Source organism: Mandrillus leucophaeus, unplaced genomic scaffold (assembly GCF_000951045.1).
Source record: "Mandrillus leucophaeus isolate KB7577 unplaced genomic scaffold, Mleu.le_1.0 Scaffold300, whole genome shotgun sequence".
In the NCBI taxonomy this organism is placed as follows: Eukaryota; Metazoa; Chordata; class Mammalia; order Primates; family Cercopithecidae; genus Mandrillus; species Mandrillus leucophaeus.
The window spans coordinates 1387746-1404896 of record NW_012103144.1 but is presented as its reverse complement, the minus strand read 5'-3'; the positions used below and the strand labels follow the sequence as shown (position 1 = coordinate 1404896).

The window sequence follows — 17151 nt, the reverse complement described above, 5'->3', positions numbered from 1 at the left end:
TATATATATATATATATATCTCCTTACTATCTATCACCTTGACTATAATGATAAAGTAATACTTCAGGCTGAAGCCCAGAAAGCAGCAAATGCTTTATTGCATTGTTTCATATATTTTTAAAAACTTTTATTTAAACTCAAGGTTTTGGGGAATCTTTCCTCCTATCCAATCTCAACAGGCAGACTAATATTCCAAATGGAACCTGGACCAGAAATGGTTTGAGGGGCAACTCTGGAGTCAGAATGCCTGGATTCAAGTACCAGCTCTACCACTTACTAGTTCTGTGCCTGCAGGCAGCCTCCTGAGCCTTTTTACACCTTAGTTTCCTCATCTATGAAATGGGGGAATCCAAATACCTAGCTCATAGGGTTGAGTATTAAATGAGATAATTCATGTAAAGCACTCAGGAAAGTGCCTGGTACCTATTTAAAGTTATCTGTTGTTACAGAATAAGATCTCAAAGTATTCGGCACAGATTATGTCCTCAAGTAGAATGATGCCAGTTCTCCTTGTTCCATTCAAAGCACATGTTCTTTCTGGGCCTCACATTTAACTCCAAATGCTATTTAGAATGCAGTACAATTAAGCTGCAACATGTCGCAGATAATTACATGTGCCCCCAATATCCATTCTCACCTTTTTTTTTGTTTTCACTGGTAAACTTCCCATCCTCTAAGTTAAGGACTGACCACATTTCCCTTCCCTCCTCTGCTCTTGAAGGCATGGGGACATGATGGTGGGAGCTAGAGCAGCTACTTTGGGTCTAGGATAGGAGAATTTGATGAAACTGGTGAAGCCTAGTCCTCTGACATGAAGGAGTCACCATAACAGCCCAGATTGGGATGCCCACTGGGACTATTATGTAAGAGTCTTGATTAAACACTGTATCTGTGGATGCCTCGTTACAGCACCCTATCATGTACCACAGAAGATAGTATTCTAAATAAAATCCAATGTGAATTTTAAAAATAATAAAAGTAGTTTTAGGAAGAATAAAGAATACTCTCAGTTCTTTAGCTTCAGAAAGAACATTTTAGTCCTCTACAGTTTCATGTTTGGAAGAATAAGGTTCCTCTTCTAACAAGAGAGTTAATGGAAATTTTTCTTCCCTACAAAGTCTCAGAGAATGTTGGCTTAGAGGGGAAGATTCTAGCAATAAACACCATTTATTAAATACCCTCATGACACTCCGCAGGGTACAATAAATAGAGGTGTCCTTTTCTTTTTCTTCTCTTTTTAAAATTTTTATTTTTTGAGATGATGTCTCACCCTGTCGCCCAGGCTGGAGTGAAGTGGTGTGATCTCAGATCACTGCAACCTCCGTCCCCCGGGTTCAACTGATTCTCCCGCCTTAGCCTCCTGAGTAGCTGGGATTATAGGCACCTGCCACCACGCCTGGCTAATTTTTGTATTTTTTTTTTTTTTTTTAGTAGAGACAGAATTTTGCCATGTTGGCCTGGCTGGTCGTGAACTCCTGACCTCAGGTGATCCACCCACTTTGGCCTCCCAGAGTGCTGGGATTACAGGCGTTAAGCCCCCACACCTGCCCAGAGGTGTCCTTTTCTAAGAGTTTAACATTCTGAAATAAACATGCACGTATGAAGTTCTTAATTATTGTGTGGCAATGACTGTACTGTACAAGTTATAGATAGAAGAGAGGATTTTAGATCACAAAGAAAATTAAGAAAAAGTGTTTTCTATGTTCTGTAAAACAAAATAGATTCTCTGTACTTCTTACCACATTCCATAAAATGAATTAGATGGATTTTCATCAAAATTGGGATGGTTTGATTTAGAATGCAAGTACGTGGTATATGTGAAATTCCTTCTGGGAGACCCAGCAGGGCAAATTAAAGAGATAGGCAGCAATTCTTGAGAGAACCTGAAACAGAAGTGCAATTGATCTAGGAAAGATGTGGCATATATAATTAGTTATCACTAAAGAAGCCCCCATACTGAAACTCAAAATCACAGCATCAGGTACTCTAAATGGTAGGGTGATAAGGGGTAATTGGGCAGTTTCTTGTTGGGGGACTCAATGTAGCTTGAAAGAACAGCAGAGCAGGTATTTATTTGTTCTTGACTGCTTATGATTTTCCCAATCTACAATGTAGAGACAGACAGCATGTGTAAGTATACTTTTGTAAGGACGGGGGAGCTAAACACTTAGAAGAACTTACACGATGATTACTGAGAAGTCAAAATTAATACTGTTCACATGAAGTAGTTAAATGTTACAAGGAAAGAATATGTTTGATAATCTCCTAAAGGCAAAGTTTGTGTAAAGAGGAATTTTGATTCCTTTACTTCTTTTAGTTGTATACATTTATCATATCAGGATTGGCCATGATTTCCTAAGAAACAAGATGAATATAGGTCTGTATATAAAAAAAAATTCACAAAGATGAAATCAGTGAAGTAGTTAATCAATACAGGCAGTTCATAAGACTATTTATATTCAAGACACTATGAAAAGATAGTCTCAGCTTGCCCTTCAAACCCCTGCTTGGAACTCTACTCTGTTCTTGCTTTAAAGGGTCTTGCTCTGCCCTCTTCTGATCTTACCTCTTCACATAGCATATAGCCTTCCCTGTCCCACAGAACAAGAGGGAGCCAAGAGGATGTGCCCACCTAGAGTCCATGCCCACTCAGAGCCCATATTCCCCTCTGAACTAACCTTCAGATCCATAGGATCCTAGAATTTCCTGCCTAAATGACCCTGAATCCAATCCCAGGGATAGCCCAGATGTCTTTCTAGGGTTTACTCTCCTGAGGATGGATAGTATCAGCAGCGTGCACACCCTGAAGTCCAAGTGGCAGTGGACAGAGCTTGAACGTATGTGCAAGGACCCTCAAGGTACAGGACGGAGCCAAGGTTTGGGAATAGAAGGTGGGTGACAGGTTTCAGCAGGAGGTGGCGTAAGCCAAGCCCAAGCACAGAACCCTGGAAAGCCTGAGAATTATATTGAAATGTGGCCTCCTTGGTCACTAAAAAGATATTTTTGTCAAGGAAGGAGACTAAAAGAACTTTTATTTAGCATTTTGTTAGTTTGGTTTATAACTTTTAAATGGCATACATGTATGTGTACTTCCATTTATTGCTCAGGGCCTCCAGCAAGCCTAGAATCTCTTAGGTATAAAACTGTCCCATGCTTCATAAACAATGAATCCTTTATTTTGATCCATTTGAAGGAATTATCATTAGAACAAGTCTGTTGGGTAATTTTGTTTGGAGTTTTTGTCAGACTCTGAAAAACCTGTGATAATTTTTTGTGATTAAAAACCCAAAGAACTCTTACGTGAGTAGCACAGTCTTACTTTTTTTTTTTTTTTTTTTTGAGACAGTCTCTCTCTGTCACCCAGGCTGGAGTGCAATGGTGCTATTTTGGCTCACTGCAACTTCTGCCTCCTGGGCTCCAGTCATCCTTCCACCTCAGTCTCCCAAGTAGCTGGGACTACAGGCATGCACCACTATGCCCAGCTCATTGTTGTATGTTTTTGTAGAGATGGGGTTTCACCATGTTGTACAGGCTGGTCCTGAACTCCTGGTATCTGCCTGCCTCAGCCTCCCAAAGTGCTGGGATTACAGGCATGAGCCACGGAGCCCAGCCTTTCTTCTCTTTTATAGAGTTTTTTCTCTCCTTAGTTCAGAAGATTTGGGGGCCTACAAGGAAAGGAGCAGATGTAGAAGAGTAACAGCTCTACTGGAGACTCAATCCTCACTTCTGTCTCTGCAGGGAATAATCTTCACATTAACACACTGGGGACTTGGAAATCTATAGACCTAGATAAAATATACCTCATGGAAGTGAGGTGAAATGACAGCAGAGTAGTCAGAGGTTTAGGGTAGCAAAACTTACACTTCACAGAATAAAACAAGGATATACTAGTACATATTGTAATGACTGGTTTACGATCCTCACTTAATTAGGTGAATATTTCTCTACATATTTTTAATATAATGTGGAAGCATTATTTACAACGATTTGATTTAAGAAGATATTAAAAGAAAACTGGGGTACTAAAGTCAGTCCCTCCAAAACTTATTGGAAATCACATCATTTTTTTTCTAACTTCATAATTTTTAGAAGAAAGTAAATTCAGATGCACCATAAACCATCTCTTTTCTCTTGCAGTTATAAAACCAAGAGGCAAGAAGCTGGTCAGAGATATTTACCATTTCTAACTTACAAAGATTCCATTTTCATTTTATTAAAAGGGAAATTTGGAATTTTATTGGCAGATAATTCAGTAGGCAAAGATTACAAACATTTTTACAGTAAGCTTCCAAGGAGCAAGCCAGCAAATACTGCAGAGATCCCCTACAGGCCATATCTTAGTTACAAAACAATCCAAACTTACTGTCCCCCTCGTGTACCCAAACCTTGCCCCACTCCCTCCAGAGGTACTTGCATACAACTCTAGGAGATTCTGTCATTGTAGAAGAAGGAAATTCAATTGTGAAAAGTAATAACTACTCAAGGTAGCTGCACTCTCCCCAAATATTATCATCTAGAAATGTTTCACTCTGTTTAGTTATATCATAATTGGAGGCTTAGTTTGATTTATGATTACCAGCTACATGTGGCTGGTACAAGTTAGTTCATCAGTGTAATTTCTAACATCCAACTGACATTCCTATTCTACAGGAAATGGAATGAAAACTAAAAAAAAAAAAAAAAAAAAAAAAAAAGGGTATATATTTACTGAGTGATCAGAAATGTAATTAATGTTTTTAGAGGAGAAAAAAGTATCAAGATTATTTATTAGGTATAGAATGAGTTATTAGTAAATTCAGGAGAAATTTTGTAAAATGTAAGAGAGATAAAAATCAGTTAAAGAGAAAGGCCAAGAGAAAATCAGAAACGCTAAACTTTATGAGGCAAAGAGATTACGATAGTGAGGGTGGCCATCAGCACAATGTGATTCTGACTGGCTAGTCCTTTCAAAGCAGGGGTCCCCAGCCTCTGGGTCATGGACTGGTACCAGTCTGTGGCCTGTTAGGAACCAGGCTGCACAGCAGGAGGTGAGCGGTGGGCACAGCTTCATCTGTATTTACAGCTGCTCCCCATTGTTTGCATTACTGCCTGAGCTCTGCCTCCTGGCAGCTCAGAGGCAGCATTAGATTCTCATAAGAAAATGAACCCTATTGTGAACTGTGCATGTGAGGGATCTAGGCTGTGCATTCCTTATGAGAATCTAATACCTCATGACCTGTCACCGTCTCCCATCACCCCCAGATGGGACCATCTGGTTGTAGGAAAACAAGCTCAGGGCTCCCAGAATCCCGTAGTGATTCTACACTACGGTGAGTTGTATAATTATTTCATTACATATTGCAATGTAATAATAATAGAAATAAAGGGCACAATAAAAGTAATGTATTTTAATCATCCTGAAACCATCCTCTCCCTCTATCCCTGGTCCATGAAAAAATTGTCTTCCACAAAACTGGTCCTTGGTGCCAAAAAGGTTGCCGACCGCTGTTTGAAAGCAAATACTCTGACTGCTTCATTTCAGACTGGCACTGAGATCTACTCTAGCTCAAAGTATGGATATGAGAAGAGGGAAAATAGGCAAATAATGTAAATTGTGCTAATTTGAGGCCTGGCCACACAGGCCTCGGTAGTAATTTGAGGGTAGGTTGTGCGACACCGATAAAGAATCATTCCATGACTGGGAAGAATATAACTTATGTATAAAAACTTAATTTGAGCCTGTGTGCCTAAAGGTTTTGGGAAACTGCTGGCTGGCTGCTTTTCCACTGACTGTGGTTAGAATAGGTACTAAATAACAAAACATAGTTGCGTATCTGAAGACCAGAAGAAAACTCTTAGGAAATAAAAAGAAATGGTTTGGTGGTGAGAATCGGTACAATGAAGTATTAAAAACATTAGGTCTTTAGGGTCTGGCGCAGTGGCTCACACCTGTAATCCCATTACTATGGGAGGCTGAGGCAGGCGGATCACAAGGTCAAGAGATTGAGACCATCCCGGCCATCACACTGAAACCCCATCTCTACTAAGAATACAAAAATTAGCCAGGTGTGGTAGCTTGTAGTCACAGCTACTTGGGAGGCTGAGGCAGAAGAAACACTTGAACCTGGGAGGCAGAGGTTGCTGTGAGCCAAGATCCCGCCACTGCACTCCAGCCTGGCAACACAGACTTCAACTCAAAAAAAAAATAAATAAAATATAAATAATAATAATTAAAAACTAGGTCTTTAGTTTTCATTTTACTACTCATCTTTTAAAAATTAGATGAACATGAACTTGAAATATGCAATACAATACAAAGTATACTGGTGAAGAAAAAATCTGGTTGATTAAGGTTTACCAATCTTCAGAACTGCATTACTGTAACTTAAGGAATTGGCTAAATTACTTCAAGTACAGTATTTAATGATTCTGTGTGAGAAAAACAAATGTGCCTAAGCAGATGTCTAAGCTTTAATGAATGAAAATGTTAACAAAATGAGAGATAAGAATGAGAACATATTACTGACTCTAATTTGACATCCTTAGCAAAATCAATTACTTTCTGCCTTCTTTCCAGTTTGCTTATTACTCTCAAGGCATTGTCCTAAGTTGACTATAAAAAATGACAATCCTGATAGTTTGAGGAGTAGGAGGTATGTTCAGTGTTAATCACACACAAAAATGTTTGATTCTGGTTCAGCTACACTTCAATAAGTGGGAATGAATGAACATGGCCATGAATGTGGAATTGATAACTCTTCCTGAGAAGGAAAACACTGTAATTCACAAGGTAAAAACAAATCTGACACTTTTTCACTAGAGCAGGTGTACATTTGTAAGAATATTAAACACTGGCTTATGCAATATTAAAGCAGTACTAAAAATAAGCACTGAGCTGAAAACCCTGAAATTCAAATTATAGGTGGGTTAAATTGATCCATTTTAGAATAGAACAGATCAGAAACTTAGCACTGAAACCTTAAAAATAAATGATGGAATCCAAAGTCTGCTCAAAGAATGCAAGGTGCAGTAAGGTTAAACCCTTAGCCTGTGGTTACTTAGCTCCTTACCAACACAATGAAAATTAGAGCCTTAATCTTTCCACTTCTAAGTCTTTGACCTTTACTGTAGATAAAACTTTAATTTTAATTTTGTTTAAAGAAGAATTGTCTTATTATGGAAGCAGTGGACTGTGTCCTTTATTCCCAGGATTGTTTGTTTCAGAAATAACACACATTGTTATACTCCATTTGTTCACACTCTTAACAGGCCAAGTCCAACCTCCAGTGACTTTAGCATCTCCCTGCTTCAATAAATGGTTATGTAACAGGTCATGCAACTTGGCGGCAGCCATATATAGTTTCCCAACAATGAATAGCAAACCAATCACTGAAGATTAGACACAGTCCAGAGAAACCACTTTTAGTTCTTTCTGATGTTCTTAGAGACAGGGAGATTTTGTTTGCAAACCTAATTCCTAAGTATGCTCCTTCAAATTGCCCCTACAAAGGTACAAAAGGGAGAAAAGTACTGTATGTCCCTGTTTACTCTAAATTCTTGGTAAATTGATTTTGGCTGTATTTCTCTATACAATAAGTTCACATTTTTTGGAAAGAAAATAAGCAGTCAAGTTCTAAATCAATCTGAGGAAAACAGAGCATTTTTGTAGGTTTTAATGTTTCACCTACCATTTGCTAAGTTAAACACAAAAAAACTTTAAAATATTAAAAAGATGGAACCCTAGAAAGCATGGCAAAAATAATTATCTCAGGAGTACATTAACAATTTTGATGAGAAATGGTGGGTAATTTTGTAAAGGTTAAATACCATGGAAATATGTATCATCAATCTCATTTGTTGAATGAGATATTTTTACCTTTTATTTTCCTCTCAAGAAACCACACACAATATAATATTGATATGAAAAGTCATCATTCTCACCAACACACATTTATGGCTTGTCCAACACAGATTATGAGGTCTGGTTTTGATCCAGAAATTTCAAACAGGCTTCTAGAACCACAGGCCCAGAATCCTCGGCCCAGGTATTTTAGATTCTTGTTTTGAAACAACTGTTACGATTGCTGCCTTTATTCTAATACTTCACATTCTGACTTGCTGTGAGCCCAAGATGATCTAGACTGTCTCCTGGTTAGACTGCAACCCATAGTAGAATAACTATATTCATTCATAAAGAATTCCACTATTTGATAAATATTTTCAGTTTTTTTGACGAGGAAACCAAGGATGAGAGAGGTTAAATGATTTTGCTGAGATCATAGCCAGTAAATGGCAGAATGAGAACTCAAATTCAGGGGTTCTAGCTCCAAGTTACTAAAAGCTTTGCACCTTAAAAGGCACCAGGTGAACTATGGCTAAGGGGTTTGTCTATCTACACAGTGACTGATTGGGTCCTGCCCATTGCCTCCTAACTTCCTCTTGAATGCTGGCCAGCACTTCAGGACGTGACCTAACACATTACATTTCTCTCTTCCTAACTCTGGCCTTCAATTGATTCCTGATTCCTTCCACCTTTCTGGTGTCCTTGGGAGAGAATTTAGTCAACTTTTCAGGGTATACTTCACACTTCAACTACATATGCAAATAAACATAAAACTGTAAAATTCAAATATGGACAAAGTTTCAAGTCTTAATTAAAATTGTCATAATAGTGCTCTACTAGAAAGAAAAACAGGATGACAGTTTGCTTACACATCTTAGCATCTGCAGAAATCATGTTTCTCCAGGAGAGTACTGTTATTTTACCAGAGTAATAATCCATGAGTTTTTTCAAGGACACATATTTTGACTTACTGGTGCTTGTAATTAATCCTATGATAGCATATGGCTGGGGGGATGTCACACACAGGTGAAATATCAGATAAATTAATTTGCGTAAGAACCACCTATAATAGACCCTCCAAACCACACATGTGCACACACAGCACACACACACATACAAACACATAGAGATATGAGAGAAAAGGAACAGCTTTCATTGTTATAAATACTTTAAATGCTTTTGATCAGAGTTGACAAATATAATTTGAAAATTTCAAGTTTTTCATATAAAAAAAATCTCATATTTTTAGGAGAAGGCACATTTTCCCATATCCATTTGTCTTTAACTTTCATGGGAGGACACATTTCTCTCATACTTTCTCCCAACTACATCCTTCTCTACATCAAACCTCTCCTCCTTTTCTGTACTGAGAGAATGGTATCCTTCCTCCTCCTCTGCAGCATTCCTATCACATAGTTCCCTTCCTTCCTTTTCTTCTCTACTTTATTCTCTTTATTCGTACTCTTTAAGCCCCAGTACTCCCCAAATTTCTTTTTTCACAAGCTGCTTATATTTATGTCTGCTTTCTAAATGCTATCCATACATGTACAAATATTCACACCTTCACTTCCCAAATATATATGCAGCACTTAAATGGTATTGTTATAAGCACTGTAGATTAAAAATTAAAAGACACTTACAACCTGGTGGGGGAGAAAGGAAACCACATATACAATTCTATTTCAGTAGGATCAGAAGTAAAAAATATTCCTAAGGGAGATGAGACAGGGGATCAAGTTAGCATCTCTCCTGGGGTAAGTTAAAGAACTTCCTGCTGGAGAGGAGATACTTGAACTATAATTTGAAAGTTAAATATAACTTGCTAGACAGAAGAGAAAGGCAAAGGGCATTCATGATTGTGGGGGCAAAGGTCCCAAGTGGTCTTTTCACTAAGTAATCGTTACAGTTGTACCTCTAATTCATTATTATCTACTGCGTCTTGAAATACCTGAGATCTGGAATCCCTTTTAACAATCTTACTTAAATTGTACTTTCAAAGTTCACAATAAAACCACTAGCCTCTTATCAGGGCAAATTCTGTCCACAACGTTGGTAGCAAGGACCCCAAATACAGGTGGATAACAGGGGAACCAATGCTGTGTTCCTTGCCCCATTGGAAATCTTGGAAAACCAGGGAGAAAGTATGGCAAACAGAGGAACAACTATGACTATATGCTCTTATAGTTCTTTTGTTAGCTCTTTAATCTTTTTTTCCTTTGTCTTTAACTCTTCTTTCTTCTGCCCCTCAAAAATGGTTTCTTCCAAGAATTAATCTTTGATGCAGAAGTTCTACAGCCTTCTCCGGAGTTCTCCTTAACTCTCTGAGGATCTCCTTAACTCTTCACATGGATAACTCCCAGGGTGGTATCTCTAATCTCCATAACTTTCGTGAGTTGCAAATCTTGATTTCCAACAGCTTTCTGGACGCTTTTCACCTAGAAATCCTACTAGCATCTTAGTGTTTACAACACTTTGCGGTTTTCTGGTGTGTCAGCTTGGCTAGGCTACAGTTGCCAGTTAATCTGGCTTTTCAATCAAACGCAAATTTGGGTGTTGCTGTGAAGGTATTTTGTAGCTGTGAATACAGTCTAGAATCACTTGACTTTAAGTAAGGGAGATTATTTCAGATAATTTGAGTGCACCTGGTTCAATCAGTGGAAAGCCCTTAAGAGCAAAGTTGAGGCTTCCCTGATAGAGAAAATCTACCTGCAGACTGCAGCTTCAGCCAGTGCCTGAGAGCTCTAGTGTACCCTTCTCTCATGACCTGCCCTAGAGATTTCAGACTTGCCTAGCCACTTCTCACAGTCATATAAGGCAGTTTCTTGTAACACATCTTTTAATATACATCTCCTACAGATTCTGCTTTACTGGTTAGAATCTGACTGAGATATACAGACCCAAACTGGCCTCCTACGAATTTCCCATTTCTGGTAAAGGCACTGCTGTCCTCTCACTACCAAAACGTGACTGTTAATCTTAACTGCCTTATCTCCTCTACCTATTCCTCCCTTCTTATTTCAATTGGCCTTCCCATATTGAGATTCTTATCATTTCAATTGGCTTGGTACAACCATAACAGCTTAATTTTCATAAAGATGGCATATTGATCTCTTGTTCAAATTTTACTGGTTCTCCCCTAGTCGAGCATAACATTTACTGTGCTCCTATACTAGATTCACACCACCTTTGCCATGTTTACCTCTTCCTACTCCCTGACAGCAAACCTCTGCTCCAACCAACCTGGTTACATACTGTTTCCTCTGCATGAGCTGACATGTTCTGCCTCCAAGCCTTTCCTTATCCCATTTACTTGGGATGTCCTTTCCTGTGTTTCCCCTACCAATCCTTTAAGATTGCCTCAAAACATCTCTCCCAACAACCAAGTGTGACCACCCTAAGCTGTAGTGATACTGCTCTCTAAACTCCTATATTATTTCCCTGTAAATAAATAATTGACCATGAACTACTCTATGAAAACAGATTAATGCAATAAACTTTAAATAAAATCTTTCCCTTTTATCTAACTTGTCATCTGAATGTATATGCTTCTAAATCTCTCCCCTCAACACACTCCTGCCAGAGTGCTTTGTGAAGACTGGTGCTTACCACTTGTTCACTGAATGAGCTGGTGACTGAATTTTAGTAACTAAAACTTATAACATTAACTGTGTGTGTATCTTCAAAGAAGCCCAAAGTGGAGGCCGAGGCGGGCGGATCACTAGGTCAGGAGATTGAGACCATACTGGCTAACACGGTGACACCCTGTCTCTACTAAAAATACAAAAAAAAGTTATCTGGGCGTGGTGGTGGGTGCCTGTAGTCCCAGCTACTTGGGAGGCTGAGGCAGGAGAATGGTGTGAACTCAGAAGGCAGAGCTTGCAGTGAGCTGAGATAGCGCCACTGCACTCCAGCCTGGGCGACAGAGCAAGACTCCGTCTCAAAAAAAAAAAAAAAAAAAAAAATTAGACAACACTGATTCTGTACTGTTGGTCTTACACCAAGTTTATACCTAGGTAGAAAAATAATTTATTGCTGTCTATAAATATTATAACAAGCACAGATAAGAAATAAGAGGACATTTTACTCGGTTGGTTAAGCACGATGATGGCATAAAACCAAACAGATGTTAAGATTCCTTTTAAGACGAATGAAACTAAATTGGAATTATGGGAGGGAAAAATATAAATTACAAATGTATTAAAGCCATCCTAAGCATATTTATATCATTATTTCATGGATAAGCCCTGCTTCTGAAGGTAATTATTAAATAAAACTGAAATTAGGAATTAATTTATACAAGTATTACTCAGAATATAAAACAAAAATATATAAACAAAACACAAGCAACATGTAGAAGACTCTTCTTGGATAATCTACAAAGCCCTTCATTTGCAAACGTATTCTCCATCATATTTTGATTGACAGTTAATTTAGAAAGAAGCAAGAAAGTAAGTTACTGATAAATAAGGATATTACCGTATAGATTATATGTTTAGTCTTTGGAGAACACCACTGTTTTTGAATATATATGTATGTAAGACTGTCCTTTTCAAACTCTAGTGGTGACAACTGTACACTTTCAATTTCAGCCAGGCTGTTTGTGACATCAGAATATCAGTGAATAAGAAAATGATTCTAGAAATAAATTATCAGGTTATACTTCTACCCACACATTTTCTGAAAGCACAAAATAAATCTATTTTTGAAATTTCATCAAATTATTAACACATATGTTTTCTTTGGATCTAAAAGCTGACAATTCCCTGGTCCTTGCCTGAACATAACAAAATAAAAGGCAAAATTTTGGAAGCCTAAATAGAAAAATGTGACTGATAATTTCAAAATGCAAAGTAAATATATTTCTGAATTTCCAAGAGAAATGCTCATATATTTGCATTGAATTGTACCTAAAAGGGCTATATTGTATACAGTTTAGTTGACAAATTTTAAATAAGAATAAAGTTACTTTAAAGAAAAATTTAACTTTATGATACCATTAAGATTTATGTTTTGGTAGTAATGAGTTTAAGGACTGTTCAAATTCAGCTTTAAAATCATGTAAGTCTAGCTTTAAAGTTAATCATATTTGGATATTACAATGCTATAAATAAATCTACTGTTGCAACATCATTTTTTAATTATTTCATCCGCTGCATAGTAATTTTTATGTTTTTTCATTTTCATTTAATTATTTGCAATCCGAAGTATAACACTACCTTTGAAAACTGTTAAATGATACTGAAAGCTTCAGACAAATACAGAAATTTGGCTTTTGATACTAGGTTTTATGAAAAGTGATAAATTAACAAACTCCCCTTATAACTTAGTAAATACATACATGGAACATAGACTTACCTTGTTTATCTTGAAAAAATTAAGCATCAGCATTAAATTGTTCTCTGGGGAAAACTGAACGCCAAAGCAGCTTTGACCTGGTTTAAATAACTTGTGCGGTCTCTGGCTGGAATATCTGTCTGAGCTGTCTGTGAACTGTCTTCTCTGTCTCTCTCTCATTCTCTCTCCTCCTCCCTCACCCTCCCGACTCTCTCTCTTTCTCATGCATATACATAATATAATTAAATTACTTCTGTCAACAGTGCTGTTTTTCTATAGCTTATTGTAAGACCATAAAGTGTAACATAACTAAGCAAATTTGTCATCTTATAAATTTGAAAACTGCTAAAGGGACACAATTTGAAAACTGCCACAGTCACAACATTTTAAACAAACTATGTAACAAAGACATTTAAATCAAATGAAATGAAAATATGTTGCTTACTTTATTAAATACAATATAGCTTCTCCAATTAGGTAAGAAATCTCAGAGAAATAAAGCTCAGGGCTAATACATGATTTCCAGGATAGGTTTGTTTAAAAGGTTTTTACACAATTAAGGGGAAGGTTCCATATCGATCTCTTGTGTTGTACTCACTTGGCACTTGTAATACACATTTAATACACTTAAGCTGTCAAAATTATCACTTTCAATATGTACTTATTAAACACTGGTAGGTTTCAGCTGGTTTTCCTGTGTTTCAGGTCCCGCCCTCCTGCCAGGAGAAAAACACTAGAACACTGGAAATGGAAAAGCTTAGAAAAAAAAGGTTCCAACTTTCTTTGAGCACTTTTTACATACCATGCCTTATGCTTAGAGGTTTATACACATTTCCATTAACCCTCATCATAATTCTCTGGTATTGGTATTGCTATGTTTTCTGAATCTCAGTTCAGAGAGTTAAGAGGTAGTAAGCAGCAAAGCTACCATCACAAGCAAAAACAAAACCCCCCAAAACACAAGCAAATTCTAAGGCCTGTCTTCTCCAAACGTGTGTAAGCTCTTTAAGCTCTTTTTATATCATCATGCTCAAGGAGGGAATATGGAAACAACAGGATCATTGTACCATAAGAGCATATTTATGTGTGGCTCCTCCTCACCTCCAAAATGGCACTAAGGAATTAAAAACATTAGAGTCTAGAGTGTTCTGTTTTTCCTCTTTTTCCCTCCAGGGCTGTGTCAACAGCATGAAGGGTAAAAGTCAGCAAGAGTGATCATTTTTCATGGTTAACCAGGATAATCCTGGTTTATGCCTGTTTTAGCATATTACTAATGGTGTCCCTCTTTTACTCACAAAGATATTCCAGTTTGGATGCTAAATTATATAGTCAATAGACATATAAGTGGTAGAGCAATACAAGTTAAATTAAACCTGCTTCAAAATTGCAAGTGATATTTTGGAATTTTGACAGGACTGTTACTAAAATTGAAATGGCAAGGGATGAAGTCTATGTAACTCAAAAGTTTAGCCTACTGGTATCTTAGTAAACAACGTATCTGCCTCTCAGAACTTGGAGTATTTATCTGGGTTTATAGAAGGCTGCCATATCCATGTGGAATGCCATGGTAGGGTGCCCTGAATAAAGGTGGAATATGAACAGTGTTAAAATCCTGCCAGAGGACCCCAGCAGGGAAGAGAAGGCACAGAGAAAGGAGGTGAAAGAATGGCCTCCTCAAGCACATAAGGCAAATCTGAACAAATTAGAAATAGAAATAACCTCATAGAACTTGTGTTTGGGCAAAGAGCACTTTTGTGCCTTAGAGGCTCTCACTGGCTGGGCACCTCTGTGCGAAGACCAAACCACATAATTAGGTGGAGACCTTGGGTAGAAGGCTACGGGAGCAGATGCTGTTGGTTTCCTGGCTATGCCCCCTTGACATTCACTGTTCTGTATGTAAGGATGCTGTCTTACTGGAAGCACCTCCAACCCTCTGCTGAGGGTTTCTTCCAATTGTGTAGTCAGCTGTGAACAGAAGGAAAGCAGGCCTGAAGAAGTCAATGACTCTGCAAGCAGTCCCATAGCCAAGGACAAGTGAGAGATGTTGGATAAATCCTACAGTTTCCTCACGCTCAGAGGAAACACTTCTCATAGTCTCCCATAAAACCCCAATTGCCTACAGCAGATATCTGATAATTAAACACCACATTTTGACTTCCTTTCCCTGTCTCATTTCCCCACAATCAATACTCGTGCTTCCCTGGGATCACCTCTCAAATAAACTACTTGCACTCAAACCTTTGTTTCAGGGTCTGTTTTCAGGGGAGCCTGACCAACACAGTTGCCAAAGAGAAGCTCACTCTACTTTGTAAGGCTGGAGGGCCATGTGGTTTAGCCAATATTTGAAAAAGAGAACTTTTCATTGGTTAGTCAATTGATTAGTATTTTATAAAGATTAGAATGACATAACTTTTATTTGCCATAGACTATAAATGACTCACATTACACAGGTAGCATGTGGGGACTGCACACAGAGTACAGCCTCCTTCAGATCCTCATGCTCTATGGAATAATTTTTATATGGCTATCCATCTTGACTATTTTTAAAGGTGTAATTAGATCTTGATCAACAGAGAAATGTATTCTAGTGATACATTTCCTCATTATAATGTATCAGACGGGGCAGTAAGCTTTTACAAAAGAGTGTAAAAAGCTGGATAAAGATATGCAAAAACTAAAAAGAAAACAAGGGATGATGTCACTGGCAATATTACGGCAGAAAAATAGGCAAGCCAGAATATAATTATTTTAATAGAAGTAGAAGAGAGGGCTTGGCCTATTGCCAAGCATGAAAAGGAAAAAGGAAAGGCCCAGAGTGGAGGAGTGGATGCCAGGCGATGCATCTCTGGACACCTCATGTTCCATGGAATCTGGTGAGGAAGGCATGGTGCCTCTAGGATCAGTAGTCTTGGAATGTTTAAGCCCACAGGAATGGGAAGCTGTGTGGGATGAAGTTGCCTTGCCTCCCCCACACTACCACCAAGTACTAAATCAAATAGTCTTTAAAATCAATTAAAGAAAGCCTGGTGTGATTTGAGAAGGAGCTTTCTAATACCCCAATTATGCCCTTTACCAGTTGGTTGATGCCTGAAATGCTCATATTTAGGGAAACTGTTTTCATAATACAATTTGAAATAAAATGCAAACCCCTGGTTAAAGACACAGGCCAAATGAATCTCAGCACAAAAACAGCCAATGAGGTATGCTTTTGATCTTTTTTGCATGTCTTCAGTAGTGCTTAATAAATATTTTCAAAAAAAGAGTCATTGTCAATGAAAAGGGGTGCATATCGGAATCCTTTTTAGAAGCTAATTAACTTGTCTTTATATTTCAACTCCAAATATTTCTCTTCATCCTCATTTTCTTACATCCATTCTTGCCATTTCCTCTTGCCCCAGCTCCGTTCTCCAAAGCAAACAGGAAAAGCTTTAAATCTGCGAACCAAATTATGCATCATCTTTGCTCAAAACCCTTCAATGGCATTCTACTGCACTTTAGATGAAACCAAAATTGTAAACATGGTCACAAAGTCTTACTGGAGTTGGCCCTAACTTGCTCTTAAGAATGTTTTTGCGCCACTTTTTCTCTTTCTCCCTATACGCTACTGTTTCGACATTTTTTTACTTCTTTAAAATTAGTTTCACCTTTTCCATCACAGGTCATTATCCATAATATTCCTTTCGTATGTGGTCCTCTTCTTTCCCCTGCACTACTCCCTTCTGCCTTGCTCACCTTTCCTCATCCCTCAGGTCCTGGAGTAGCAGACTTCATTGCCACCAGTCTAGGTTAAGTCCCCACGTAGGACACTCACAGGGCCCTACACCCCTTCATAACATTTAACGGACTTGAGATGACCATCCTGTTTCTGTCTTCTTGTTACATTATAAGATCCATGAGGGTAAGGACCATGTCTGTCCTGCTTATTACTGTATTCTCTAAGCCCAGCATAGTGCCTGGCATGTACCAGATTTTTAATAAATATATTTTGAATGAAT

At 38.0% G+C, this 17151-nt stretch overlaps 1 protein-coding gene across 6 annotated transcripts in view; it reads right to left on the bottom strand.

Moving 5' to 3' along the window:
* Nucleotides 1-17151, bottom strand: part of RIMS1 (regulating synaptic membrane exocytosis 1) — a 501191-nt gene that overhangs the window by 22099 nt on the left and 461941 nt on the right. The window contains exon 1 of one of the 6 annotated variants that reach the window (XM_011987102.1): nt 13178-13314. The exons of the other annotated variants lie outside the window; for them this stretch is intronic. The gene's annotated coding sequence lies outside the window, so the exon portion shown is untranslated. Of the gene's footprint in view, nt 1-13177; nt 13315-17151 lie in introns of those variants that run through there. 6 annotated transcript variants of the gene reach the window in all.